At 39.7% G+C, this 27,154-nt stretch overlaps 1 protein-coding gene across 2 annotated transcripts in view; it reads left to right on the top strand.

Moving 5' to 3' along the window:
* The window catches only part of GRIP1 (glutamate receptor interacting protein 1), a 331,519-nt gene that overhangs the window by 71,762 nt on the left and 232,603 nt on the right, over window positions 1-27,154 (top strand). The window lies entirely within an intron of this gene.

The raw sequence follows: 27,154 nt of genomic DNA, 5'->3' as shown, positions 1-27,154 counted from the left end.
TTTGGGGAAAAGGCTGCTGCTGATCTGCTGAGAATCCTGCCAACAAGAGGTTCAGTTCCGTTGCTGCTCTTCCTGGCTTTCACGAGGAGCCACCTCTGTATTTGCTGTTACTTCACAGCTGCCTTAGCGTTATTTATTTGAAAATTTTTCATTGGAATTTAGGGTGTTGGGTGGTATCCCTGCCACAAAGTATCCTTCTCTAGAATAATTTTCACCTCCGTTCACCTGCCAATTTGGCGTTTATATGCCTCTCCCAAAAGTATTAACTGGAAGATTTCTGGGTAAGCATAGATGTGAATGAGCTGTTTTGGTATCAATATTTTCCCCAGCTTACCAAAAGCTGATGGCACAGACCTCTTTCCCCGGTGGGATGCTCACAGAGTTCTCAAAAAAACAGCATATCCAGTGCATCTTAGCCATCGTTCCTCTGTATCAAGGAGGTTAAGAGCAAATTTTCTGTATGGCTTATAGCTGGAAGAAACTCTGTGTGGGACACTGTAGTTGCAGGACTTGCGTCACTGGAATTGGACAATGTCTATGTGCTTTTACAAACTTCGCATCAACAGAAGCAACTGTTTGCTTTCTGGATTTGGTGGCTTGGAAATATAGAAGAAGAAATAAATACCTTAGACCAGAGTAGGTGAGCTCTTCTAGGGAACACAGTTTTGTTTGTAACATATATTTTCTTTCTCTCCATCCCACACTAAAAATGTTTCCCTTAAACCATTGAACAAAATACCAATACCTTTTTTTTATTTTTTCTGGGAAGCGTAAAAGCAGAGTGAGGGATTACTGATTTCTCATCTATGAAGTTTAGTGGAGATGACATAAATAGGCTTGGAGGGTGAAAAATAAGGTGTTACTGGTATTGTTCAAGCTCAAAAAACTCAACTGTTTCTTATGGCTTCTCAGTGGTGCACAGTAGGCTTTATCTGATAGATTCGAGTTGTTGAAACTCACTTAGGAGACCAATTGGGGTGATAATTTGGGATGAGCAAATGAAAGTTTGGGTGCTAATTTTGAAGGCATGAAGTCTTTTCACGCAGGCCTTCAGCCCATCTCTCCCAGCATTTGGTTTCTTCCTGCAGCTCTTATTTGGAGGACAAGTTTCTGCTGCTGTGCAGAAGGCTTTCCCCCTCCCCAGGGGTGTTTTGGAGGGCCTGTGCCTCAGTGCGTGGATGGTATCCAGCATGCCCATGGTCTAGCAGAGCCTTTTTGAGAAACCAAGGTGTTGCGTGGCACAATTTTCCAGGGGAAATGGTAGGAAATGGTAGCGTGGGAGCTGCTGTCTTCTTCATTCTCCTGTAAGCATCAGAGTGGCTTCTGCCCCCATATTGTTTGCATCCTTTAACATATTTTGGCCAGTTCCTATGCTCTCCCCAACTGCACCTTCTTTCCACCCCTCATGGGCAGCTCCCCCCAGTCCCTGAGCCAGACGTGCCTTTCTCTTCCCTGGCGGCAGCCAGCCTCTGGACGTGGACGTGTTCTTCCCCTTCCCTCTTTAGCATCCCCTTTTCATTTTTTTCTCTGCTCCACTGATGATATGAGTGAATAAAGTGCCTGAGTCTAGACGGGCACTGGGGACCAGCCAGGCACAAGCTCCTGTCTGCTTGCAAAGAGCTTTTGCAGTGACAGGGCTTCCATTTATTTTACTTGAGCCAGATGCTGTGACTTTCCTTGACGCCACACTTGAAGTCCTTTGTGCGATCCTGGCCGAGGGCTTTGGCAAGTGCAAACCAGAGGCAAAGAGGGTATGAACTGCTGAATGCCGTTACGCGAGGCGGTGGCAGCCCACCAGAAACGCTCTGAATAACGATTCCTGTCAGGAGGAAGCTAATGAACAAAATGCCTCGCACAACCCCCTGCTTCAGCCGCCCGCTTTCCGCCCCGGCAGGGCCACGAGCGTGGTGGTGGCACCTTGGGGCTCCTCAGGCTGCTGGGCAAGTGATTTCCCAGTGCTGACAAAATGGGACTTGGCAATCGGCTACCGATATTTGTGTCAGCTTTGTTGCATGCAGTGCGTTTTACCGTTCAGGAGACGCACCAGACTGCGTAGCTAGATCTCAGGGGGTGAAGGAAATGAAAGGGATAGGAAGAAAATATTTGTAATAAAGCAGAGTTAGAGCATGACACAGAATGGAATTAACGTGATGAAGCCGAGGCTGTAATTTCAATCATAGTCTGTGCTGCTTACAGATCCATGCATACTGTCCCAGCCCCGTTTGCCATCTTTTCTGCATGCCTGAAGACCTCTGCTGGGCTCTGACCCTGGTTTTGACTTCATCTCTGACGTGTTCCTTGCATTTCTGTTGGTGTCTTGTTACCTTGAAAATTCTTGTGATCCCCAGTAGTGTCTCCCTGTCAAACTGGCAAACAAAACACTTGAGGCATACCTAGACCACCACCAAAGCCAAGCGGACTAGGAGACAACTGTTGACAAACCAGGGAAGGTTCAGGGGACGACTGTCCAGGTGACAGAAAGAAGTGAGATGTTAACCCAGCAGCGGAGAAGCCCTTTCTTCAACTGTGTTGGTGCTATTTTGACGCATCATTCGATTTTTTCTGCATATTTACAGGAACGCATGGGTTTGCACGTGTACCAGTGGAGTTTAAAGCTGTTGCGTTTATACCAAAAGGAAATAACATCGGACATCCCAGTTAATTTATTTTTAATGAATTATAACTGTATGTTTGGAAGTTAGGTGCAACTGGTAATGGTGTAATTACCTATTTTAGTAAATATGTAGAAATATAGCATGTTCCCGCTTATTCAGAGTCTTTTAAAAACTAGATTTCTACCCAGAAGTCACCTTTTTTGGTTTTAACCACAAGTTTCTTGGCTGAGTTTGGTCTGCAGATTTTTTCCATTTGGTTGTGGAGGTCATCATCACCACTTGCATCCTTGATATCTCTGAAAGAATGAGGGTAACATTATTAAAAACATGTTAGGGGGCTATGTGATTATTAGCTGGTTTAGGTATTATCTTTCAAGACAATAATATTAAGTGACAAAGCTCCTATTTTCTTCTTGCTAGAGCAGAGTCTTTCATGCTGTTAGGTGTATCTTGTCCTTTTTTCCCCTGTTTCTTGAACAGTTCTCCTAGATTTTCTTTGTACCGCATCTAAACTCAAAGGATTTATCAGAACCTTGTCTTTTTGTGTTTTCAGATCAGAAAAATTAGAGTTTCTACAAAACTTGAAAGCGTCTCCCAGTACATGTATTTTTAGTATTTTTGTCATTTTTTTCCATGAGGTTTTTTGTTTGTTTTACAGGGAGTGCCTTGCAATGAGCTAATGAGCACCAGAAAATTGGTTATCAATATTGAAATGTTTATTTTGGGTCCTGGGAATTTGAACAGAATCCACCTGGACTGATGCAAAGTCTAGTGGGATTTCTCATTCAGTGACTTTGTGACTTGATTCTTCACGGCTGGACTCATCTCTTGGCTTGAATATACCTCCCTTGCGTTGTGCAGTTTTCTGTTCAGTGTAGTATCAAGCCAGTCCCATGATCCTGGTTTTACCGTAGGAAATACTGTCAAAGGAAGGATGGGGTATGAAACGTCCAAACTGCAACTCCCGATCTGTCTGTGGCCATGCCGTGTGGGTACTCTTCAGTATTGAATTAAAGTGAAGGAAAACACTTTGTTTGGAGAAGGAGGTAAAGACTGATGAACCTAAGACAAGGAGTTTCTCTGTGTGGTCAGTGGAGGAAAGCAGAGCGGTCTCAGTTCAGAGTAGACAAGGTTAAGTCCAGTGGTGGTGGTGTTCCCTTTTATGAGTCTAAATAGAAGACATTAAATAACTGAAGTTACTTCCTGCTAAATAAAGTTATTATTTGTAAATATCACCTAAACCTCACAGAATTAAACATTTTATTATTGGGAAAAAAATATTGATTTGTGCAGTCTTGATTTCAAATGTTAATATTAAATTTTTATTGGATATCCTTTCTGATTTTTTTTTTTGGGGGGTCGGCTCTGATTTTTCTGTTTTATACTCTGTCTTTCCCAAAACGATGGGCTGTATCTAAGTATCAGTATCTAAGGTAGTGTTCTGCAGAGTGCAACAATCTAATAGTTGGTTCTGATGTCACTGCTTAGTATTTTTAATGTTATTTCTGTATTTAGTTTTAAGTGCAGAGACCAGTTTACTAAAAATGAACTGCCAGCGTGTTTTTTTTAACTCATACATTCATGGATTCTACCTGAATGAGATGATGGTCAGAAGCTTTAGCTCTGTAAGAGAAACTGTGATTGGAATTTGTGCAAAATTTCTTTTTCCTTTTGGGAGTGAGTCTCCCCAACAATGATACAGTCAGTAGCCTTTTGATCAAATAAATGTCTGAAATAGAGACGGCTGATTTTGTTTTTGTCCACTTCGTCTGATAGAGCAGGAGGATGTTTTAATTTAGAGCCTGTATTTATTTTGCCAATAATTTAGGAAAGCACCGTGTAGTGACTGTCAGCTTTTTCAGTGTAAGGAGGGGACAGATTGTCCGATCTACTGGAGATCTTCTGCTCCTGTCCAAGAGGGTGATTAATTCCAGGTGTGGGCTGAGCAGATCTCTTGGCTGGCAGAGAATGAGGAGATCATTTGGTCCACCATTAAGCGAATATTAAATACTTAGTTTAAGGCTGCATTGAAGGAATTTAGCTTGATAGTTCTAAATTTAATGTTGAATATTATAGCTCAAAATCCTACAAGCCTTGAAGAAGGGGGAACCTGAGACCCCACTAAGCTGACTGCCTGTGGGACATCTCTCAGACAGTGATGAAGACGTGGTCACCTTCTAGCTGGCAGGCACTGGCATCGGAGCAGGACTCTGCTGGCTCCTTCACTGCCTCAGGTGGGCTTACTGGCTGCGAGACCTTTGCATGAGAAGACTTTATCCCCTGTGGGCAGGAGGTCTGCGTGAACCCACACGAATAAATGTTCTCATGTTGCCCTGGCTTATTCCTTCAATAGTTCTGATGAGATTTATAAAGCTGTTTTCCTTCTTTGGTTTCATAATTAATATTCTAAGAAGAAGAAATACAAAAGCTAAAGTAAAAGTTTCATTGCCTGATGATTTCTGCCTGATCAGTTATGCTGACGTTTTCGGGTATACCGATGTGTAAACTGTCAGGGCACATTCATTGTGCTGGACAGGGGAGACGAGTGGAGAGCTGCGCATTTTTCAGACCTGGTTGTTGCTGGCAGATGCTGCGTTTAATGGAGGCTAGTTACTTCTGTGCTAGATTAATCAAGGTATTCCTGGACAGGTCCGTGACAAGATGGTCAACCAGTAAGAGTAAAATTTCTGTTTAAAAATCCCTTCTACTCCAGCAGAAAATGTTTCAATCTGTTGATAACTAATCTGGGTTTGCATGTTCCATCACAGAAGTCTCTTGTTGTTGGTACGCGTGCTGCACTTCACAGTACAGTGGTTTGGCTGGGGCCAGCCTTGACAAGCCTTTCCCACTGGAAGTTGCACGTAAACCTATTTCATGTAAGTTCTGATTGATTTGCATCTTAATTCTTGGTAAGATGGCTATTTGATTTTTGAGGGTGAACCTTCTGTCTCCACTGCATTACAGTTTAATATACTTTTGCAAGTCAGTTTAATAGCTGGTTTTGCTGAAGGCATTTCTGCAGTAAACCATATGCTCCTTTTTTCCTTTTCTTTCTCTGTTAGTGCCCGTTTTTGAGGTCAGAAGAGTTAAAATTGGCTCTTTTATGTGGTTACGTGAATCTACGAGTGTATGCTGTCATTCTGTTCCATCCAGTCCTGGTACACAGGACACCACTCACATGCTGATTGAAAAGCTATCCAAATAACTCCATCAGCCAATTCATTCAGTGCAAACCAACTCCAAACACTTAACCTAGGACATCGTTTTGCATCTGTACATACTTTTTCTTAAATTATTCCCTGAATCTCTCGTAATCAAATCTTTTGACTTGATACTTGGGGTTGTATGTGGCCTTGCTGGCTGGGGGGGTTGATTGTGATGGCCCCTGGCTCTCACACCTGGACAGTAATTCGTTGTTCAGGTCATCACATCTTCAGCTATTGCTTCAGACGGACTTTATTCTTAACATATCCTTAACCTGAAACTTCTGTCCCAAAATTCAAGATGCTTTTAATATAATCCTTTGCCTGTTCTTAACTGTCAAGAAAGTTGCAAAGTATCCCTTTTTTTAATCTCTTCTCTTTTGGGGGTGTTGTTATATAAGCATCAAGGACAGGATGGATGTGTCCATGTGATAGAATTACAGTTAACAAGATGAAAAACAGCAAATCATGCCTGAAAGCTTGAAATAGTCTGTGGAAAGATGAAAAATAGCAGTATAACTTTCAAACAAATATTTTTTCCTATGCTGTATCCTTTTTTTGCTGACAAGTTAATTCTTTCTGACAGACTTGGCAAGTGAGCAAGTGTCTCCAAGGCAGACACTGAAGCTGCTTCATGAATTCATGTTATAGTTTCTCTGATGTTGTTGCTCTGCTCAAATGGTATTTTTAGCTTTATTCACACCTTGCTTTAACACTTTTATGAGTGAGGATCATTTTGTTATCCAGTCCAAACCAAGTGGTGGGTTAGTGTTTTTCATCATTATTGTTGTGGCGTTGTCCTTGAAGAAACGCTTGCAGGACCTAGGCTTCCTGGAAGGGAACTCTCTGACTTCAGGATTATTTAGCCAAGAATCTTACTCCAAAAGTCGGACCTCTCGCATGCAATTTTATGATTTATTTAAAAAATTGGAATCTTTTCTTTAGAGATGTGTAAAATATTCAAATTCCTAATAGTAAAAATACTGTATCTCATTACGTATTTACTTGGTTGATATTTATTTAGACTGTTTTGTCACACAGCTTTGCTCACAGAATATGTTTTTTGACTGAAAGTTTTAAGCTGAAAGAGGTAAGGTCCTTCACTGACCTCTGCCTGCGTTTGCTTCTACCTTGTGCATTGTACTGTTGCTGAACACCCTCTGGTCTGGGAGGGTGTTCAGCAGCAAAGCTAAAAGCACAGGAAAAATCTGTGCAAGGTGGAAGTGCAGAACTTTTTTTTCCAGTGCCAGTAGCACAGCACTGTGTTTCCCATAGACAGTGTCGTCACAGGCATGCTAGTCCCCAGCTTCCCACCACCCCAGTGTCTCCATCCTCTGCCATCCTCTGCAAAGTCCTGTAGCTGATTAACGGGTGCAGTAACAGCTCAGCAGAGCATCATCACCCTTTTCCTGAGAGAGCAGGGGATAGAAATGTTCTCCTGGGGCATATTAGACATGAAAAGCAGGATAAAAATGTAAACAGGTAGGAAACAGAGAAAGGCTCAGTGATAGAGATCCCAGCTTTCAAATTCATTTTAGATGTTCGTCATTCAGATCCTTGTCAAAGCCAAATAATTAAAAAACGTTCCTGTCTCAGCAATGCATCGAGTTGGAAAGTCAAGCGCTCCCGTATCTCTCCGAGATATGTCCAAAAGTGATAGATGCCTGAAAATTATTATCAAATAGTCTATCCTCCACTGAGGAAGCTCAGACAGGTTCAGCAACGGCTGCTCTTTTCTTGTGGTAAGATCCCAGTCCTTACCTGGGCCTCTGTCTGGCACGAATAGGCGCTGCCTTGCCACCCATGGCATAGCTCAGCACAGGTGCAGCAGCCTGCCCTGTTTGCCCATGGCGGCGAGCATTGCTCATGATAACGCTGTCCTCACTCGCGTGAACGCCCTCCTGGTTTTACCTGGAGTTGTTCTTACAGAGCAAGAGCTGGGGAAGAAAAGAAAATTATTCTGCTTCAAAGATGGCAGCGAAAACAACTTGAGAGGTCTGCATCAGGCAGCCTTTACAGAGCTTTAGGAAGAAAAAAGTCTACTCAAGAGGATGTGGAAATGGAGAATTTTGGGCCCTTTTTGCAAGGAGTAGGTTGAATTACGTACGTCAGCTGCAGCAGCAACTGAGAAAAATAAGAGAAAATTGATTTAATATTGTAGGTTTCAATGTTCCTTCCAAAATAAGTACAGTCTAATGATGGAGAATGTCTTTTCAAGTGGCAGATGGGCACAATATAACTACAGCTGTGCCACCATTTTGGAATTTCTATAAGGCACACAAGAGGAGGGGACAGCTGCCTATAGCGTAGGTGCTAGACTCTCCTACGAAAGCTTATTTTTAACCTGGATCTGATCCCTGACCTTGTTCACGGTGTGACGTCCTGGATGGCTCTCCCAGCTCAGCAAGGGGAGCGGCGCAGAGGGGGTGGGACGGGAGCTGCCGAGGTGGTGTGGGGAGAGCTGGGGCTGCTTGCCCTGACCTTGGCGCTGGCAGAACCATCTCTGGAGTCCTCTGGAGCCTGGTTCAGCAGGAGTCAGGAGCTGCTGTCTTGCAGCGAGGCGAGATGGGATGCGCAGCAGCATCTCCCAGTTCCTGCTGGGATTTTGTCAGCATACTTAACCTTTAACTTGAAAAACAAAAGCACAGCTGCCTGTCACCCTGCTTTGAAAATTTCCTAGCCTCAGCACTAAAGGAATCAGAAGACTTTGAGCTGGAGATGCAGTTTTCTTGGGCTCAGAACAGCTATAATTACTATTTCAGAAGCAATGCTCTGTTCTAATGAGTACAGTTGTTGCAGTATCTGGAATATTTACCCAGGAATTAGAGTCTGGCTGCGTAAATTTTACTAGCTCATAAGAAAAGTAAGCTTAGTTTGCGCTTCTTGAGTATGATCTACCGTGAGCCTTCTTGAGAAAAAAATAGATGCAGAAATAAAGTTAAGGTAATAAGGAAAGGCAGAGGTTTGACCTTTTTATAAAGATGTATGTCAATACACTGACACGTGTGTATGTGTGTGTATACATATATATAAAATCTGAGTATTGGGGTTAGGGGAAAATGCATATATGGGGCATAGTAGAAAGCAGAAATCAGAGGCAGTGGAGAGTATAGGGAGGCAGCGGCACAACAGAAAGCAAGCGATGGGGGAGCTGGGGGTGAAGTGAGCAGGGAGGAAGAGGAGGTGGCTGAAATGCCGTTTGGCTGGAAGAGCCTTCAGCTTCTTTCTTGCACAGAGGCAACACGAGATGTTCAGCAGCTCTTTTCAGTTCCTGCTGTGTCTCTGCCGGCACGTTTAACTTCTCCGTGGGAAAGAAAAGCAGTGGCCTATATGGTCATTGAAAACAGTATGGGCAACTACAAGAGTAAAACTGTGCTTGGAAGGGAAGAAAGATTGTTAGAGGATAAGGAAAAGGTAAGGATGGCTGAGAAAGTCTGGAGAATTGAAAAAGAGAAAGAAAAAAGGCAAGACCACAAGAGACATCATCTGTAGTCAAGCAAAAGACAAGTGGGATGAACAGCACGAGGAAGCACAAACAGACAGATTTCATGTATGAAGCGTCAAACAAAATTATTAGAATGGAGACTAGAAAGACAACTGGAGACTATGATAATTCACATGATTGTTTCTAAACGTGACAAAAACATATCTTCCAACACCCGCTTACTGTTTATATTTGAGTGTGTTTGTAAACTAGTAGGGTTGACTTTTAATGCTTTATTTTTGTAGCCTCTTGGGTAGCTTTTAAGTTTTTTGCCTTTTGAATACAGCAAATGGGTAGGCGTTTATTTTGATGTTATTTGGAGCCTTTTATTATTTTCCATGCAAAAGAATTTGATACTTTCTAGGTTGTTTAAAAGATACTGTTCAATGATTTTGAAGTTGTAAGTGTTTGAAGTCATTAGAATAGCACTGCAGAATATAAAAACTGATGGATCAAGATTCTTACGTCCAAGAAATGAGAACAACAAACCCTCTGATCTGTTCCCTACCTCTGCAATGCAGAGCTCGCCACAAAGCACCTCTGCCTGATCACACTTCTGGTTTTACACTTAGAATATCTAGTTAGTAGTCCAGGCAGTTTCTTGAAATTTTCTAGGTGTAAGTAATTCACCTAAGTTTTACAGCTGTTAATTTAATCCCTCTACTGTTTTCATACCTCTCCTCATCTAATAACAAGTTTAGCCCAGACACAAGAACTCATAAATTAGCAAAGATATGTAATCGAAGTGTGTTAAACGCAGTGTTCCGAAGAGAAGTGATATTAGCTTAATCCCTTTCTTAAGTCAGTGCATCAGAATCCTCTCTTGCATGTCTCTTAAATACCGTACTTCATGGGATCAGGTTACACCAATTTTTCCAGCAGCAATTATTTTGAGTTTCTTGTTTGCTGAGGAATATGCTTTAAAAATTAAGCTAGTCATTGGTGTTACCCATTTGCCATATTCTGGAAAGCAAACTGATTTCATTAGAACGAACAGTGTAAAAAAAAAATGAGGTTTTCTTTTTGTCAGATGCACAATAGTTTATTAATGTATAAAATCAAAAAAAAACCAAACCAAACCAAAACAAAAAAAACAAGCAAAACAAAAACCACCAACCAAACAGCGTTTATGTGAGAAGTATCATTATTGACAAAGACTGCTATCTGGCTGCGTGCGCTGTTCTGTCAGTAACTAAATGTCATGTTCAGATAGTGCACAAAAATGTTGTGACAATTTCTTCTTTTCATGGGAGATCTGTAGTACACAGAAAAACACCTCTGGAACTTTACACCTGCAAATGGTAGGTTTCCCGTGTAAATTGAAGCAGAAAATTCCTTTTCTTGTAGGGAACCATTCAGGCTAGAGAGAGCCTCTGCCAAACATCTTGCCACTTGTCTTGTTGGGAATAATATATTTTGTTTTCTGTGAACTCTTGAGGGTTAAGTTGTTCTCTTGTACTGTTAGTTTTAAAATTTTTGTAACAGGATGCCAGTTGGTTTTGAAGAGTAAAACTTCCAGCAATGATTGCTGAAAAAGGTATAGTAAGTATAAAATATTAAAATACTTTTTTTCCCTACTATTTAGGAGGGTTAACACTTCTTCGGTTTACCATTAGATTATTATTGAGGTCATGAATACAATGCTTATAGCAACGATGACATCTTTGACTTGGATGTAGGAAAGTGAGAGAAAAATGACTCATTTTTAGTATATGTAGTTTCATCCAGGGCTTTTGAGTTTTTATTCGTATTGCACATGCATTTGTTCTTGTTTCCTAGGTAACAACATGTGTTACAAAAGCAAATTTTTACCATGGTAGAAGTAAGAAAAGTTAATCTTGGATAAGTATGGAACTATCAAAATCTTACTAAATCTTAAGATTTCAAAATCTAGATTTTATATTTCAATCTAAGGTCTCTGTGTGCATGTCTTTAGACATACATATATAGTTTCTGGAGTATATAGGTATATATATTTGCTTAATTTGAAATTGTAGCACAATTGCTAATTTCATTCAAGTTGTACATACGCACTTCCAAGTTTAAAGATCACACCAGTTTCTGCCTTTATTCTCGGCAGGTAATAGGTATTTATGTATATTTTATATAGCTGAGAGAATGGCTGTGAAAGGAGATATATAGATACATATACATACATTATATATATATAAAATAGATGTTTATATGCAGGTTGAGATTTCAGGCTTCTCAGAAAATGAGCGTTCTACTGTTTTCTGCATATATGAAAATAAGTTGTTTTTTTTTTTTTTGCTGGCTTCTGAGGTGCATCTGTAGAGCTTTCTTCACAGAAGAAATTGTGCTGGAGTATTCAATCTAAATTGAACTGTAATGTTGAAAGACTTTTATAGGTTTAGTTGGAGGAAGGGGAATACTGCCTTTTAAGAGAGTTGTGAAAAAAGTCTCAAAATAAAAAGGGACCTCTGGCCGATATTTCACCTGGCAGTCATGTTTTTTTCTTACACAATATATGACAAAAACTATGGACCTTGATCACGTAAGCAATATTTATTCTTTTAATCTCATAAAATCAGTCACATTAGGTAATTGGTATTACTGTGGTCTCTCATGCCACTAATGGATTAAATGTAAGCAGTTCCAAGCTCTTTCATTTTTTTTCGCAACATGTTTGTAAACAGCTTATTTATAGTGAGGGCAAAGTGTTACATCTGCACCTTAAAGGAAATCAGTGTTGGTTGTAAGTTTAAAGAAGCATTTTTATTTTGCTTCTGAACATTCAAAGTAATATCCAGCTATGAGAGAGGATGTTACAGAACTTTCTGACTTTATAATATCTTCAGTTCTTTCATTAGAAGGTATCAACTTAAGGTTTAATTCTCCTCCATGGCCTGCATACATCACCAGTGGCCATGAGACTCTGTAAATACAGTAAATAGGGCTGTACGCTCATACTTCCAGTTTTAGAAAGCTTATAGGTGGTCAGCTGAAGGGTTTTTGTTCCCTCCTTGAATGTTTTTGGAAGATCCAGAGGTAAATTCCCAATGTGATATAGCCAGTCTCCCTTTGTCTTTTGTGCTGTGAAGGCCTTGAAAGTTAAAAAGCGATTTTAAAGTTGCTTGCGATAATTGTGCACTGTGTATTTCTCTGTCACTACACACTGTCAGCCCGGTGCTCGGCAGAGGTTCCAGCTTTGGCTGTCAGCAAAGTGCTTGTGAGCCTCTCTGGGAATTGCAGAGGGAATAAGGAAGTATTTGAAAATGTTATTTTCTATGCTGACTACGTTCACTTTCTCCACTGTCATTTCTGCACACCCCCACCCACCCCCCCACCCACCCCCGCCCCCATTTTTCATGCAGTCTGGTATCTAAAATTAATTTCTGAGTTTCTCAATATTAAATTTCTAAGTACGGAATATTGTGTATTTATTTATGGTTATAACCTGTTAGCTAAAATAAATGAGGCACTGTTCATGCAAAGAGGAGAAAACACATATTCTGTCTGAAGATTTATTAGTACCTTTCAGTCTCACATTGCAGGCAAAAAAGCTGGAATGAACCTCTGGAGATTGTATAGTCGGCCTCCTAGCCCAAGGCACTATCTTTGTCATTCCTCACAGACACTGTATCACAAAGAATTATAGAATAATTTAGGTAGCAGGGAACTTCTGGAGGTCATCTGGTCCAGCCCACTGTTCAAGGCAGGGCCACCTTCGAAGTTGGGTCAGGTTGCTCAGGGCCCTATTCAGCTGAATTTTTAATAACTCTACGGATGGTAAGACTTTTCTGAGCAACATGCTCCAAAGTTTTACCACCTTTATTAGGAGTTTTCTCCCCCTTCTATCTAATCGGAATAACGGGAGTTTCCCTTTCTGCAACTTGTGTCTGTTGCCTTTTGTCCTTTCACGGTGAACCTCTGAGAAGAGCCTGGCTCTCTCTTCTCCATAATCTTGAAAACAGCACTTACATTCTCCCTTAATCTTTTTTCTAAATATTAGAAACTAAACAAACTCAAGCCCCTCCGCCTCTCTCCATGCATTGTGTGCTCCATCCCTCGATCATTGTGGTGGCCCACCACCAGACTGGCTTCAATAGATCTATCTTTTTCTCTACTGGGGAGCTCCAGATGGGACAAAATGCTGCAGATGCAGTCTCACAAGTGCTGAACTGGGGAGAGCGATCGCTTCGCTTTATCTGCTGCCTGTGCTTTTACTGATTCAGCCCAGTATGGAGTTGGTCTTCGTTTCTACAAGGATGCACTGCAGGCTAATGTTCAACTTGTCCACCAGGACCGCCCAGTCCTTTTCCACAGAGTTGCTTTCCTTTCCAGTTGGTGCCTGGGCTGTTGAGTGGGATTACTCCATCTCAGCTGCAGGGCTTGGCATTTACTTCTGTTGAATTTCTTGGGGTTTCTGGCACACCATCCCAGACTTCACTGCCCTTATCTGCAGAATGTTTTGCTTTATGTTCCACCTGAATCTTCCAGACATCTCTGCAGGTAATGGAAAATAGGTTTGCTTTCTTTTTCATGGTCTTTGACATTTCTGTACTCTGTTTATTGTGTTTCCACTTCAGTCTTCTCTGCTTTCCTTTTTGTTTCTTTTTCAGATTAAATTTCACAGATCTTTAATCCAGGCACACTTTTTTTTTTTGAACCATAACATCTTAACTGTGGACAGAAACATCCAGTTGAGACCTCACCGGTGTAGAAGAGAGCAGAGAAATAACTTTGTGTCTGCTGTAATCCTATTAAATATATTTGTATGTTTGCCTAGTTTGCAAATAGTGGATGTTATGGAGCTGGGTTCAACTTCTGAATGACCGTGGTCCTCAGATGCTTTTCAGGGTAATACCTACCTAATCACTTGCTCTTCATCCTTGGTTTATATAGTTGAATATTCCTGCTTATTGGAATATCTTGCATTTCTGCCCATTGAAAGGCATCCTGTTTCTTTCAGGTGATTACTTCAGTCTGTTTATTTTATATTTTAATCCGCTCATCCAGAGTGCTTGCAGTTGGTCTAAAATTGGTGATTGTTGGGATTTATTCATGACCTAGATTGATAAGTACTGAAATGGCACATAAAGGTTTGAATATGTATAATGTATAGAAAGCAGAATGCTGAATAGCAGGGGATCAAAAAAGTTCCAAATATTTGCTTTTCTGTTTGGACTCAGTATAGCTTTCCAATCACTTTTGCATTCACCCTGAGACAGGCAAACTTTCTTTGAGAGTGACATATATTACGTTCTTGTGAGAATATTTAGTTAGCACATGACATCTATCGTGTTCTTTGTCTCCACGGTTTGCTGTCTTGCTGCTGATTTGACTGGATTTATTAATGAGAAATCCAGGTTGGCTGTTTTTTTTTAGGTTCCTTCAAACTGTTCTGTTCCATTTTTTATTTCCAGTTATTTCCTTGAATGAAAGTTTAATGCCAACTGTATAAAGATCTTCCTCTCCCTGTCTCTGCCTTTTTTTTTTTTTTTTTAAGAGCAAAGTTGACCTTTTCTAGTTGTCTCGCATCTCCATGAGTTCTCCAAGATGATTACTAATGGCTTTGAGACTGTGGAATTACCACAAGCCAGGCCATAGCTTCTCTAGTTGCAATAGTGAAGAAAATCTACCTCATGCAAAGGTAGTGGAATTACCAGCAATTGCTGAGATTTTGTCTAGCACATCAGCAGTAGTCACTTGTCTTGCATGAAGGTGCCATGGACTCTTTTAATGATTGCAAATGACTGGGCCTTAGTTTAAAACCGGACCTAAAACTAACATAAGAGTCTGAGTCATATTAACCGTAACTGTGACTGGGCAAAATAAATTAATTCTCTTTGTGCTTAATGGGTGTTGATGTGCCTGTTCAACATAAATACACATGAGTTTGGAAGAAGGCCTGCATGTGGCTTGAGTATTGCATTTCTTTGCTTGCAGTCAGGCCATTAACATAATTTAAACATTGTTCTGCGTAAATTTTTAAGCAAACGGACACAGGCATTTGCATAACCCCATTTCTAGACAACCCCCTGCAACTCTGTGCTGCCAATTTAATATTGTTTCAAATACTGTGACTTCATCTGTTGGAACATTCACTACCTAGAAACTTGCTGAGAGTGTAAAAAAACCCTTGAAAATGTTTTCCCTTGGTGAATAATTGTCAGTCTGTGTATAACTCCTGATGTTGGTGATATTGTGATATTTGGCCCTTCGACCTCAGAGTGCCCATCTAGGGCCAGAAGAGTCTGGATGAGTGGGAAATGGAAAGAAGCTGGTAGGATGAGACAGTGGTTAAGCCATATGCATCATTTCATGGTTTCAAGGTGCTGGTACTTTTGACCCCACGAATCGCTGCGATGCTTGGCTCAAAGTCAGCGGTGTTCTGCCCAGTGTGAACAACATCGTCCAACTCTAGTATCTCAGTCCTCAGCTGATTTCTCACAGAAATATGAAATGTTTTTTCACCTTGTATCTTGTGAATGTGTGTGTATTTTGGTTTTCTTGTGGTTTCCCCCCCACTTCTGTTTAGAAATATGGATTATTTGGAATGGTAGCCCACTGTATAGGTTAGCTTCTCATTGCACAAAGACTGAAAGACTCTGAACTCACGATAGTTACTTGATGAACTGAACAATATTGCTGATACAGGACTTCAAAATATTGTAGAAGGGGGAAAAATAGGGGGGAGGGCAAGTGCAAAAAGTTAGTAAGGAAGGGTCTGGCTTTATTTGGATTTTGCCTTTTGACTTGAAGAATGTCTTTAAATTACATTTTCAAGCTTTTCTCCTAAATTTTGTATGCTTTAAACTTGTACTTGAGCTACAAATTGAAATGCTCATTTACTTTAGTCCAGGAGCTGGTGTTAAAATAGCTTATCAAATACTAGTAGGCACACAATGCCTTCAACAGTGTAGTTTTTGGAAACAATGCTGCCAAGTTAATATTCAGTGTCACGTTTTCCCTTTTACCTCTTGGAGGTGGCATCAGATGGGATTCTGGGAAGACTGGCTGCATTGGCAGACAGGAGCTGTCTTATTAAATTGAATTTAAATCTCATTTGATAAACTTCAATGTGACTCATAACTTTTTAGCTTTCCCCTCAAGAGGTTATTAAATACACCAGATAAAATAAAAGACAGAACTGCTCATAAATCATTAATGCTGGCATTAGTATAGGACTTGATTTTAGCCCAACTAGCATACTTATTATTAAGGAGTATAGACTAGTCTTCCCAAACCAGATGGTTAATCTTTTTCTAAAATTAGCGACAGACATTCTTCCATTCCTATGTTCTTGTTACCAAAAAATGGCACCGTGACAATAGTCAGTTCCGTAACACAGATACACTGTATTAAAGAGCTGTCACTTCTTAAGGCCAGATCTGCAAGTGTTTTTTCTCCCCCAACTCTTGTAGGCTTTGTTTTTGGCATTACCTGCCAGGTCTCAGCTTTTGGACTTTGTGCTGCTGTGTAACAGTTGATGACATGAAGAACATAAGCAGCAAAATAAAGGGTCCTCCCCCACCTGCCCCTCCATGCGATTGCCTTTAGGTTGTTGTAGAGGAACGCCTAAAGCTTGAATTCAAGATCTGACAAAAAACAACTTGAAATTTGATTACAGTTTTTCCCATTGGCCTCAGTAGATGCTAGTGTTCAGAGAACTCATTTTTAAAGGTAACAGTAACCAAAATAAAAAAATTAAACAATTATTTTTTTATTACTGACCAGGAGAGAGTCTGGCCCAAATATTTTGCATTTTATGTCTAAAATCGAGCCACGGACAGCTTAAATGGAAGCCATGACTGTGGGAATAAAAGGCAGTATGAGTGAACGTGCTGGGCAGCAGTCTTACTCTGTTCAAACGGGCTCCTCTACGTGAGAATAGACGCAGGAGGGAAAGAAAGCGAGAGAGGGACTGTTCTTAGGCATGGGCAGGACGGAGCTCAATTTTATTGTCTGAAGAGTCTGTCTGATTTCAGAGTGGCTCTGTGCCGTGTGGGCAATCAGTTAGTGGGATATGTGTTGGTGGGATGGAGATGGTGGGTCTTTCCGAAGGGAATTATTTGGGAGAAAAAAGAACACGCTTAGAAGCAACCAAGCAGTACTTCAAATTAACTTTTGTTTGCTTTCTGTTTTCTTTTTTCTTGGAAGAGGCAAAATGCTTATTTTTCAACTTCCTTGTTTGTTTACAGTAGTTTACAACTCATTAGAGATCTTAAGTCCTTTTCAGAGTTTCGCAATTCTTATTCAATTAGTCTTCTTATTTGGCAATTAGACCGCAATGAATTTTTATTCTTTGAAAAAAAATGTGATTTAATGTGTTCACTGAGATTTGAAGTGGTAATGAGTTATGATGTCTTGTAACTGAACAGGATTTTTTAGCTAACTAAATAATTAAAAAGTTAGCTGTTGTATATATTTGGTTATTTGTTTTATATAGCAATTCTGGTGTAGTAAACCAAATGCAGTAGGAGTATCAGAAAATAATAGCTATCCCTTGAGTAAACAGAGTTGGAATTTTTCCTTTAATTTTCCTTTAAAATACACATCAGTGTAGACTCAGCACATGTTAAAAAAATGGATGAACAGAATTTTACATCTGTGTACTGTAATAGTTAGTCATCCCTTCACACAAGGCCATATATTTCCACTGGCTTCATAAAAAGAAAACTACTAGTAGTTTTGTCAATGTATCAGAATCTCCACAAAAATAGTGTACGGGTTTACTTTTTATGTTTTTGCGCTAAAAATAATTCTAGGAATACTAAATATAAAGAAAATTATCTTTAGCTTCTGTATTTTCTCAGCATTTTTAATTTCAAAACTGAATTTTTCAGACACATGGTTCATTAATGCACTTCTAGTGACTCTTACTGATGTTGCAGTTTGTAAAGTTACTGTAAAGTGAAATTAGAGTAAATGTGACCTAACTTTGCAGTTCTGCAAAATCTGTAACAAAGTGACTAGCAAATTAAGTGACTTCATCCATCTGTGAAATATTTCAAGGTCAAACCTTTATTGGCTACAAGATTTCTAACTAAAAAGACAGAGGGTGACAGTACTTACAGTTTGGTAATATTTGCTTACTGAGCGTGAAATGAAATTTAACAGTGTGGCATGTCTACATTTGTAAATTTATTGTGGTTGTTTAGACTTCTTGGAAAATGAAATGTCAAGCTATCACCCTCAACTTCCAGAATGTGATCTTTAGGTCCAATAAAAAAGTTCACTTTTTTTTTTTTCTTCTTTAAACCAGTGCAAGATTGTTTTCATTTCACTTATATTTTTCTTAAGTGAAGCAGAACTTGTGGCCCAACTCCATGTGAAGTTAGGATGTGGCGATACCAATGCAGACGTGAGCATCTGATGCAGCAACTGCTCATTATCATAGCGCTTGCTACCACTGGGCATCGTGTTCAGCTCAGTGGGACAGTGCGTGAGGTTAAGCTCTTAGAAGATTTGTAGATAGAGATCCTATGTTACACAAGTACAAAAAGGCTGTGATCTCCATCTGAGTAAGTATTGCATGGAATAATTTACAGGCAAGCCAATTCCAAGAGTAGAGAGTAGGATGTTAAATTGTAAATACCCGAAACACCTTTTTTTAAGGGGTTAAACTCAGACCTAAGTTTGTGTTTTTTGTTTTTTGTTTTTGTTTTTTTTTTTTTTTTTTTTAAGGAGATAGAAGAATTGCAAATTCCAGAATAGTTTATTGAAGAATCTTAAATCTCAGTCAATACCATGTAATACTCCCTGCACAATATGGTATGAAACCAGGGAGAATGCATGAGCAGGTCTACAGAGTTGCTTTAGTGCTTCTGAGCAAAATTTTAATGGTTGAGTAATCAAAATACCAATAATTAACGAGTCAGTTTGTAAAATACACATCCAGTCTGAATTTCATCTTTTAGAACTGTTGTCTATAGATATATACTGAGCATCTAAAACAGTGAAAATGCTTCTCAGCTAAGGTATCTGCAGTAAGTTACAAAACTCTTTAGGACAGGGAAATTAGCTGTGTCAGATCTGTACACTGACTCATAATTTATCTGGTGTGTAATTTTTTTCTTTTATCATTTGGTTAGTGTTGGCAAAAACTGAAGTCTTTGAGGATTTTGGTCTCTTGAATCTTGAGGTGATTAATTACGAGCTCTGCCACTTCATGCACGCATTAGGCAATACGGAACTTGCTCTTTGAGCAGTGTATTCATCTTCTGTGGCTTTCTTTTGTAATTAACCAAGAGGAATGCTATGTGTTTCTTGATATGCACACTTTTTTACTCAGGTGTCCAAATAGATCATAGGGAGCAACAATTGCAATAGTTTCAATAGCAGATTCCTGCAACACAACCTGTAGACCAAGAAAGAAACAACTCCTGAAGATACAGATCTGGTTGAAGAGAACAGGGAAGAGAGAGTGAGGATGAAAATGTGTGTTAAAAAGTGTGTTAAAGTGGATGTGTTAGGGATGACTTTCTGAGAACACCTTGATAAGCATTTGTATTTACCAATGACGAGGAGGGCCACAAGAGAGGAATGAAGTAAATCCTGAAGTACAAAGCATTGTCAAAGGGGAGTCTGAAAAATTAGGCTATTTTGTCTCTGCTAAGTGCCACAGAATGTAAGTTCCAAGTAATCTTTTGTTTGGGAACTATCAGCTTTCAAAGAGAGGAAGCCTCAATAATCCTATTGCTTCTGGAATGTATGCTGAGGTCAATGATCTCATAATCTTCTACAAACAAAAATAGAAGTATTTATTCTACCCTGTAGCATTGCACCGTGAAGGGTGCAACACCGAACAAATGATCACCTTATATTTAGTCCCACAATTTTATATAGCAAAGCTGTTATTCGAAGAGTGAATTTCCAGAAGAAAATGTCAAAACTTACGGCAGAAGTGGATGAGTTTCACAAGCCCAGGATGTAATGCATTTTTATCCCTGTGGTTTGCCTCTTAACATTCAAAACAAGGGACACCAGTCTCATGGAGGAGAATGGAGCAGACAATTTTGAAGTCTGTGTATTTGCTTTGTCTGTGTTTTCTTTGTTAACTGCTTCACAACAGCGTAAAGCAGATTTCCCTTTTTTTTCCTGGATGGAAGGCGGTGGACTCGCACTAGGAAACAAATTACAATTTGAACTGCAGAACCTGCTCTGTGCCCTTGGGATGGGGACAGAAGGGAAGTCAAACCTCATCCATAAAGAGGTGTCAGCAGCTCTCATTTCCCAAACTGCTGGTTGGCGTGAGGGAGATGAAGTACCACACTAATGTTCAATGGGCCTTGCTATCGTACTGAGGGCTTGTGGATGGAAACTGTGATCCTTCAGTGCTGTGGGCATGTAATACTCGGGCCTCATTAATGTGAGGTTACATGTGAAGTTGTCCCTTTGCCTTTCAAGTCTATGTTCTTTTTACTTGGTATGCTTTGCGGTTTCAGATTGTGCAAGGACATCAGGCATTATTAAAACTCAGGATTTAAAAAGAAAAAGGGACCAACTGTGCATGGAAGGTATTTAGAGAGAAGGAGAAGGGTTAATCCATCTGAGCAACTGGATTCTTCATTGCCATCATGTTGGCCTGTGCCTCTAGGGCAGGGGACTCCAGATGGATGGTTTAATTTGCATATATATTTACATAGTCTTTAATCTTAAATTCACATGATCGTAATGGAGAATTTGTCTGTAGTTGTCTTTTCTTAACTGTTGAGCAGAATTTTCTTCTTGTCAGAGCTCACCTGCAATAAAATCTTTCTATTTACCCACCATATCTTGACCCTGATAAAACATACGGGGCTCAGGATACAAATCACTTTCTGGATGCCTGTGTTTTTTCCCAGAGGGGCTTTTTCATTGGTTCAGTTTCCTAGTTGCAGTCTTCACTGTCAGATTTCTTTCCTGTTGCCCATCCTTTGTTAATTCTAACCACTCCTTCAATTTATTAAACAAATTACAAAAGTTTCTTGTTGCCGTAATTCTTTGATCAGAGAAATGCACAATGGATGACTGGTGGATGTTTTCAAGAGTGAAACATAACAAGGTTTTCACTGCTAGCAAGTGATTACTGTTATTGGGTATTAGTAAGAGAAGGGGTAGAACAGCCATCATGGTGCTGCTGAAGAGTACAGACATTCCTCTGCACCAAGGAGTTTGTAAATATAAATCTTTCATATGGTATCTGTGATACAGAGAAGTGGTATCAGACAGCAGATGGGCAGAGAGGAGGATTTATATGAAATGGAACATGGAGGTTGCTTCTTTCTAGTGTTCGATATCATGCTGGTCCTTGATGAAACCTCTCTATGCCCGTGGAATTAGGGTGGGATAATCTATGGGAACGTGTGTGTGTGTGTGTGTACTTAGAGCTCACTGCTCAATGAAGCTGTGGCCACGGATGGTGGGGAAGAGTCTTGGTGAGCAGGATGGGACGCATCTATAGCAGGAGGCTTTTCCACAACCATTTTTGCTAATATTATGAGGTAAAAGAAACTTAAGTTCATTTAATGTCACATAATAAAAAGTCTGTTGCATAAACTTTTATATGGCAAGAGATGTCCAGTGATGGATTCTCCTGTAGCCTACCTTAAATCTCACATGTCGCATTCAGGTCTTCCACTGTCAATTAATTGTGAAATCCCACCTACCTCAAACTTGCTTGATGGTACCCTATATCTCCTGTAGTCTACAGGTATGCAGCCTAAGAAAATATTTTGTTGATTTTATGCAAGAACTTCACTTAATGTATTTGCTATGTATTTCTGTTCTAGTGAGCTGTAATTTAATTAATTATTCTTTCGCTCCCGTGCTCTACATACATTTTAATTATGGTTAGAATTGAAATGCACAGTCTTTGAAGACTGGAGAATTGGGGAAATATAATGGTTTTTACTCAGTGAGGAGTAAAAACTGTATCCATATTCCACACCACTTCTCCATATGTATTTCAGAGTTGATTTGAGATATACTTTGTGCATAAAACAGACACAATATGCAAAATCTTGGTAGTGTTCCCTCTAGCCATTTGCTACGTTTCTTTAGAAAGATGAAAACGCCTTTAATTCAGACTTCTCAAAGAATTATGTTCTAGTTTTAGTATTTTAAAATATCAGTCTACTGCTTCAGCCCTTGAGGGGTTTCAAATATGGTTAGAGTAGTACTCTGGTTAGCTTTTCTTGTAGAATGATTATTGGTGTCACAAAATATTAAGCAAACTCAAACTTTTTTTGTACTTAATCTTACCTAAGTTGTATTTCCTTGGTAGTGGTCAAGCTGGCATTTGTTTCTACATATTCATGTATTCTAATTAGTCACATTTAAAGCCAAATAGCCTAGAAAGAGAGGAAGACAAATAGAATGTATGCAAACTGTTTCAGCTGAATTGAAGGGGAAAAAAAAAAGAGCTTCTTTTCCCCGAAGCATATATTCTGCATGAAATTCAACTTGACAAGTGACCCTTTTAAAACAGTGCTACAAAGATTTCTCAGCATTCTCCATATACAAGAGGCAGCGTTCTTGTATTAAACCCACAAGCAGCCGCCCAGTTCCCTCTAAATGAATGTAGCTGCTTCCTCTGTCCTTTGTCTTCTACTTTATCCTCAGTCGCTGCATTGGCATTCGTGGTTTTACGTGCACACTTATGTGTGAGAAAATGTTCCAAAAAGCAAAACCATTGGGAATGTTAATATGAAATTATATATATATATATATATATATATGATAAAATACAATAAAGAACTCCTCCAAGTATTTGCTGGCAGTTGCAAGTCTCTCTTGAAAATGTGTGTGTTCACTTACAAAAAAAAAAAAAGGAAAAAAGATTTGCCAGTTAATTTACAATGAGGTGACAGAGAAGCTGAACTCCAGCTCTTAAGTCTTGCGTTCTTTAATTTAGGAGCAGAAGGAGACAATGATCTATGATCTGTGATCTATGGCCTATGATTGTATGTGAGCAACAAATAACAAGAATGTATGAATGAAACTCGTGAAACTGAGTGTAATGCATTAAAATCAGAGCAAACTGATAATTTAGCAGTATATAAAAAGTATCAGATCTTAAAAATAACAGTAGTGGATGAGCAGTATTTTTATCACCATCCAGTTCTCATCCAGCAATATTCCAGAGATAGTGCGGTGGTTATTCTGCATTTTTTTTCTATTTTCAAATGAGAGAGATGTGCAGTGTAATATTTAGTATGTCCCATGCTTTTGATGGTCTCTCCACAGAACTTGTGTTCAGAAGCTTGCTGTGGTACCTCGGGGGTGATGGGCTGATAGTTTCTCCTCACACGGAATATTGACTTTGTACACAACACTGCTTCTGCATATATGGACCATACGTTCTTACAGTGCTTAATAGATTGCAAATTACAGGCATTTGATAATTTTCAAATAGATAAGCTCACATTTTACACCAAGATTTTTAGGGCAAATTTTGAGTGGAAAATTGCAGCCTTAACATGAGCAATTATGGCATGTAAACAAACATCTGCTCTTGAAAAACTAGAAGGTCAGGCAAGCTGATACTGTAAGATGAATAAGGGGAATAGTTCCTTTGTCTGTTATTGCGGGTCTCCAGAAACGACAGCAGATTATCAGAGACATCCCTCAGTTGAAAGAGAGCCAGAGAAGAAACGGTCTGTTCTTCCCTTTTGAGGTTTGCAGTATCTTTATGGTTAGGGGCTTGAGGAAGGAGGGAGAAGAAATATTTTCTATATTCATCCAGCCTCCAAGAACTGTTTATATTCATCTTAATTTTTGTATTGTGCATTTATAATTTTGTGGGTGTTTTTCCAAGAGAGTAACCTGAGGCATGTAGGTCTCCGCGAGTGCCGTTGTGTGTTCTCTTATGTGGTTGCCTCCCAGTGGAGCGTTCCTTCCCTCAGCAGAAGGCTTTTAGGGGCTGCCCAGAGAAGCAGAGGGAGAAACAGGAGGGTCCTTCCATCTAAAATATTTTTCTTTTAAACACTGAAACATGATGATGAACAGAATGCAAAATACCTGCTTAGAAATCTTAATATTTGGGGCCAGTTCCATCTGTATTTATGATACAAAATGTTAGAGAGGCTTGCTTCATACACTGGCTCTGGTTTCAAAGCATGTTTGCAAGCCCACTCAAATGGAAATCCTTGTTAAATATTTACTACCTTAGCGGCTCATCCATGGATACCAAAATGTTTTTCCTACTGCTTTCCCCACATACTGGAAAAAGTGCTGTAGAAAATAGGTATGTCCGCTGTGAAAGTTTACCTAGAGAACCACATAGTTAATTTTGTGCAAGTAAAAAGTTCAATTCAGGTATTTTACAAGATGAGAGACCTAATCTTTGCTATGGATAGAAAGGCAAGGTAAAGCTTAAATGCTTAAATATCTTCTAGACAATTGTCAATGGCTGCAAGAGCTCTTATGCCTCAGCTTAACTACTTGAAAAGGACAGTGTCTTAATGGTATATTTGTTTTATTACTGCCATGAAGTCTCTTCCAATAAGTCACTGACCTGAGACAGATGCAGGTTGATGGAGCTTCTTCTTAACTGAAACTAATTAGTTATCAGAATGGAGAATGTAAATATTATCTAATTGGTGTCAGTTGGCAAAATTTTTATTATGCAAATCGTGCTGGAGACAGCATGACAGTCCTTGCTGCTTCTAAGGGAACCACCTTGGAAAGCACTTGCTTCGATTGCAGTAGGTGTGTTCACAGAGAAAGGATGAGCCAAAGAGCCCGAGACATTTATGTTGTAACTTCTGTTGCGGTATTATAACACCAGAAAATTGATTCCCCAAATTCTAGTTCAGAGAGAGCTTCAGAGTATCAACCGACACCTAATTTTATGCCCTCTGGGCATAATTATCCTATTCTGTTTGTCATTAAGGAATGAAACTCACTGTCATCTCTGATGTTTTCTGTTTTAAAAATTTGAAAGCTAATGTTTGTTTCGTTCTCTGCTCCTCCCATAAAATCAATATGCCTTTCTGGATCTGTGGTATACGTCTGTTATGTTTCTAGTTTTTTTAATCCTGTTCAAGCAGAAGGTTGCAATAGCTGTGTTCATTTCCATGAAGGAATGAGTTGTTCACCACAAGAAGCTGCAGAAGGGTGACTCCCGAGCGATGGGGAAAGCAGTAGTTAGCTCTTCGGGTTTTTTTTAACTACAGTAAACTCTGTTTGTGAAATGGAATTCTCTGCTTATATGTCTGAAAGTAGGACTATGATAAAATATTTAGAGGTATGGCATGAGGAGTAGCTAATGAATGTCTCCAGTGTTATCAGCAAAGCAGCAGAGGTAGTATGTAATGCATATGAAGCATAAGTTTTGTTCAGAAATCTTTATAGTATAGTAAAACACTTAATACTCTGACTCCTATTATATGACAACATTGCCCTCAGATACGGTATTTCCTTCTCTTTAAATTGCCCTGAATACCAGAATATTTTAGGGTGGGAAAAATCCTATCAAAAGCTCAGCTTGTTCTAGGTTTAAAAAAAAAAAAATGCTGAAATTGTTTTTCTCTGCTGTTTGCATTCATGCAAAAGGAAACAGGTGTATAATTTACGTGCTGGCAAGACTGTCAGCTTGTGTGTTAGAAACTGTGGGCAACACCTGCTTCTGCACCTTTGGTATGGGAGATGGAGGCTGTTTTTGTAGACAGTAGTAGTTGGTGGGATACAGTGAAGAGCAGCAGAGCTTGAACATGCCATGCTTATCCGAGGAGTGCTAGTGCTCTCCCTCAACCCCTTCATGCTTTACATACAAGATATGTGGGAGTCATTAGTTTGAGCACTGATCGATAATACCGTTTAGTGCTTTTTTTCTGCTTTACTAAATTAGCCGTATACGTATGTGACGCACCTGGGCGATGCACTTCATGAGCATGGGGAAGAGAAGGGAAGGTCCATTGCGCAAGGTAACGACACGCTTTCCAAAGCTCAAAATTCACCCAAATTTAGATCTGTTCTCCCTAGAAAATGGTCAGGCAGTTGGTGTACTACATCTGGTGCTTACTATGCTAGCTGAGATCATTTGGTTGCTCCCTTGTCTGCTTATTTGCTGTGTTGGTCTTGTTATGGAAAGGACTGAAGACTCCCTGGGGTGCGCCGAGGACCAGGAGGCCGCTTCTCCAGCAGAAGCTTTCATGATACTAATGTAATGTTTTTGCTGCTTGGTGGCAGAGCACAGAAAAGACATGTGAATTGAAACCTGCAGAACGTACAGTGATCCCTTCTTAAAGATCCATATAAAAAGTTTTATTGGCTTTTTTTTATTTTTGGTAATATGCTTGTAATATTCCTCTAAGGTCTTTACCCTTTGAAAATTGAAAGCTGTGTGATAGAAACAGACTTGTAATAAAACACAACCTCCTTATAGAAGTTACACTAAAAATAATTCTGGTAGTGCCCTCGGGGTGTTCATCAGCTAGTGACAGAGGCTGCATTTTCAGAGTGGACAAGCAGGGGCTGGTAAGGTCAAGGAGGATGAGTCTGTATTCCTGTGGGGAGCTTGGTAGGTGCGTCCAGGGTTTTTTGAGCTTTTATGGATAAAATGGATGTGTTTTTGTGACAATATTGTTTTAAAATACCTGGGAAGCCCAGAAGAGTTCCAGTGCGTGCTTTTAGCATGTGTTTGTTTTCAGACCCTCGGACAGCAGATCTGGCTGACCTCTACTAGTAACTTTTACATGTTTCAAAACTAGAAAATCCCAACTCAATTCTGATTAATCTCTGCATACTTCTGTTGAAACGATGATAAATCGCAATCCTGGCTTTTGCTTTACTTCTTTTAGGCTTCTAAAAAAACTGCCCTGGTTTGCTCTTTGCAAAATAATGACTCACTGAAGTGTCTCTATCACCAGAAATAAATCCCACCTCTGCCTGCTCTTCATTTT

The sequence above is a fragment of the Nipponia nippon genome, unplaced genomic scaffold (assembly GCF_047370975.1).
Source record: "Nipponia nippon isolate SJK-2023a ecotype South Korea unplaced genomic scaffold, ASM4737097v1 scaffold_3, whole genome shotgun sequence".
NCBI classification, from domain to species: Eukaryota; Metazoa; Chordata; class Aves; order Pelecaniformes; family Threskiornithidae; genus Nipponia; species Nipponia nippon.
The sequence above is the reverse complement of the archived record's forward strand: the minus strand, read 5'-3'. Positions and strand labels throughout refer to the sequence as shown.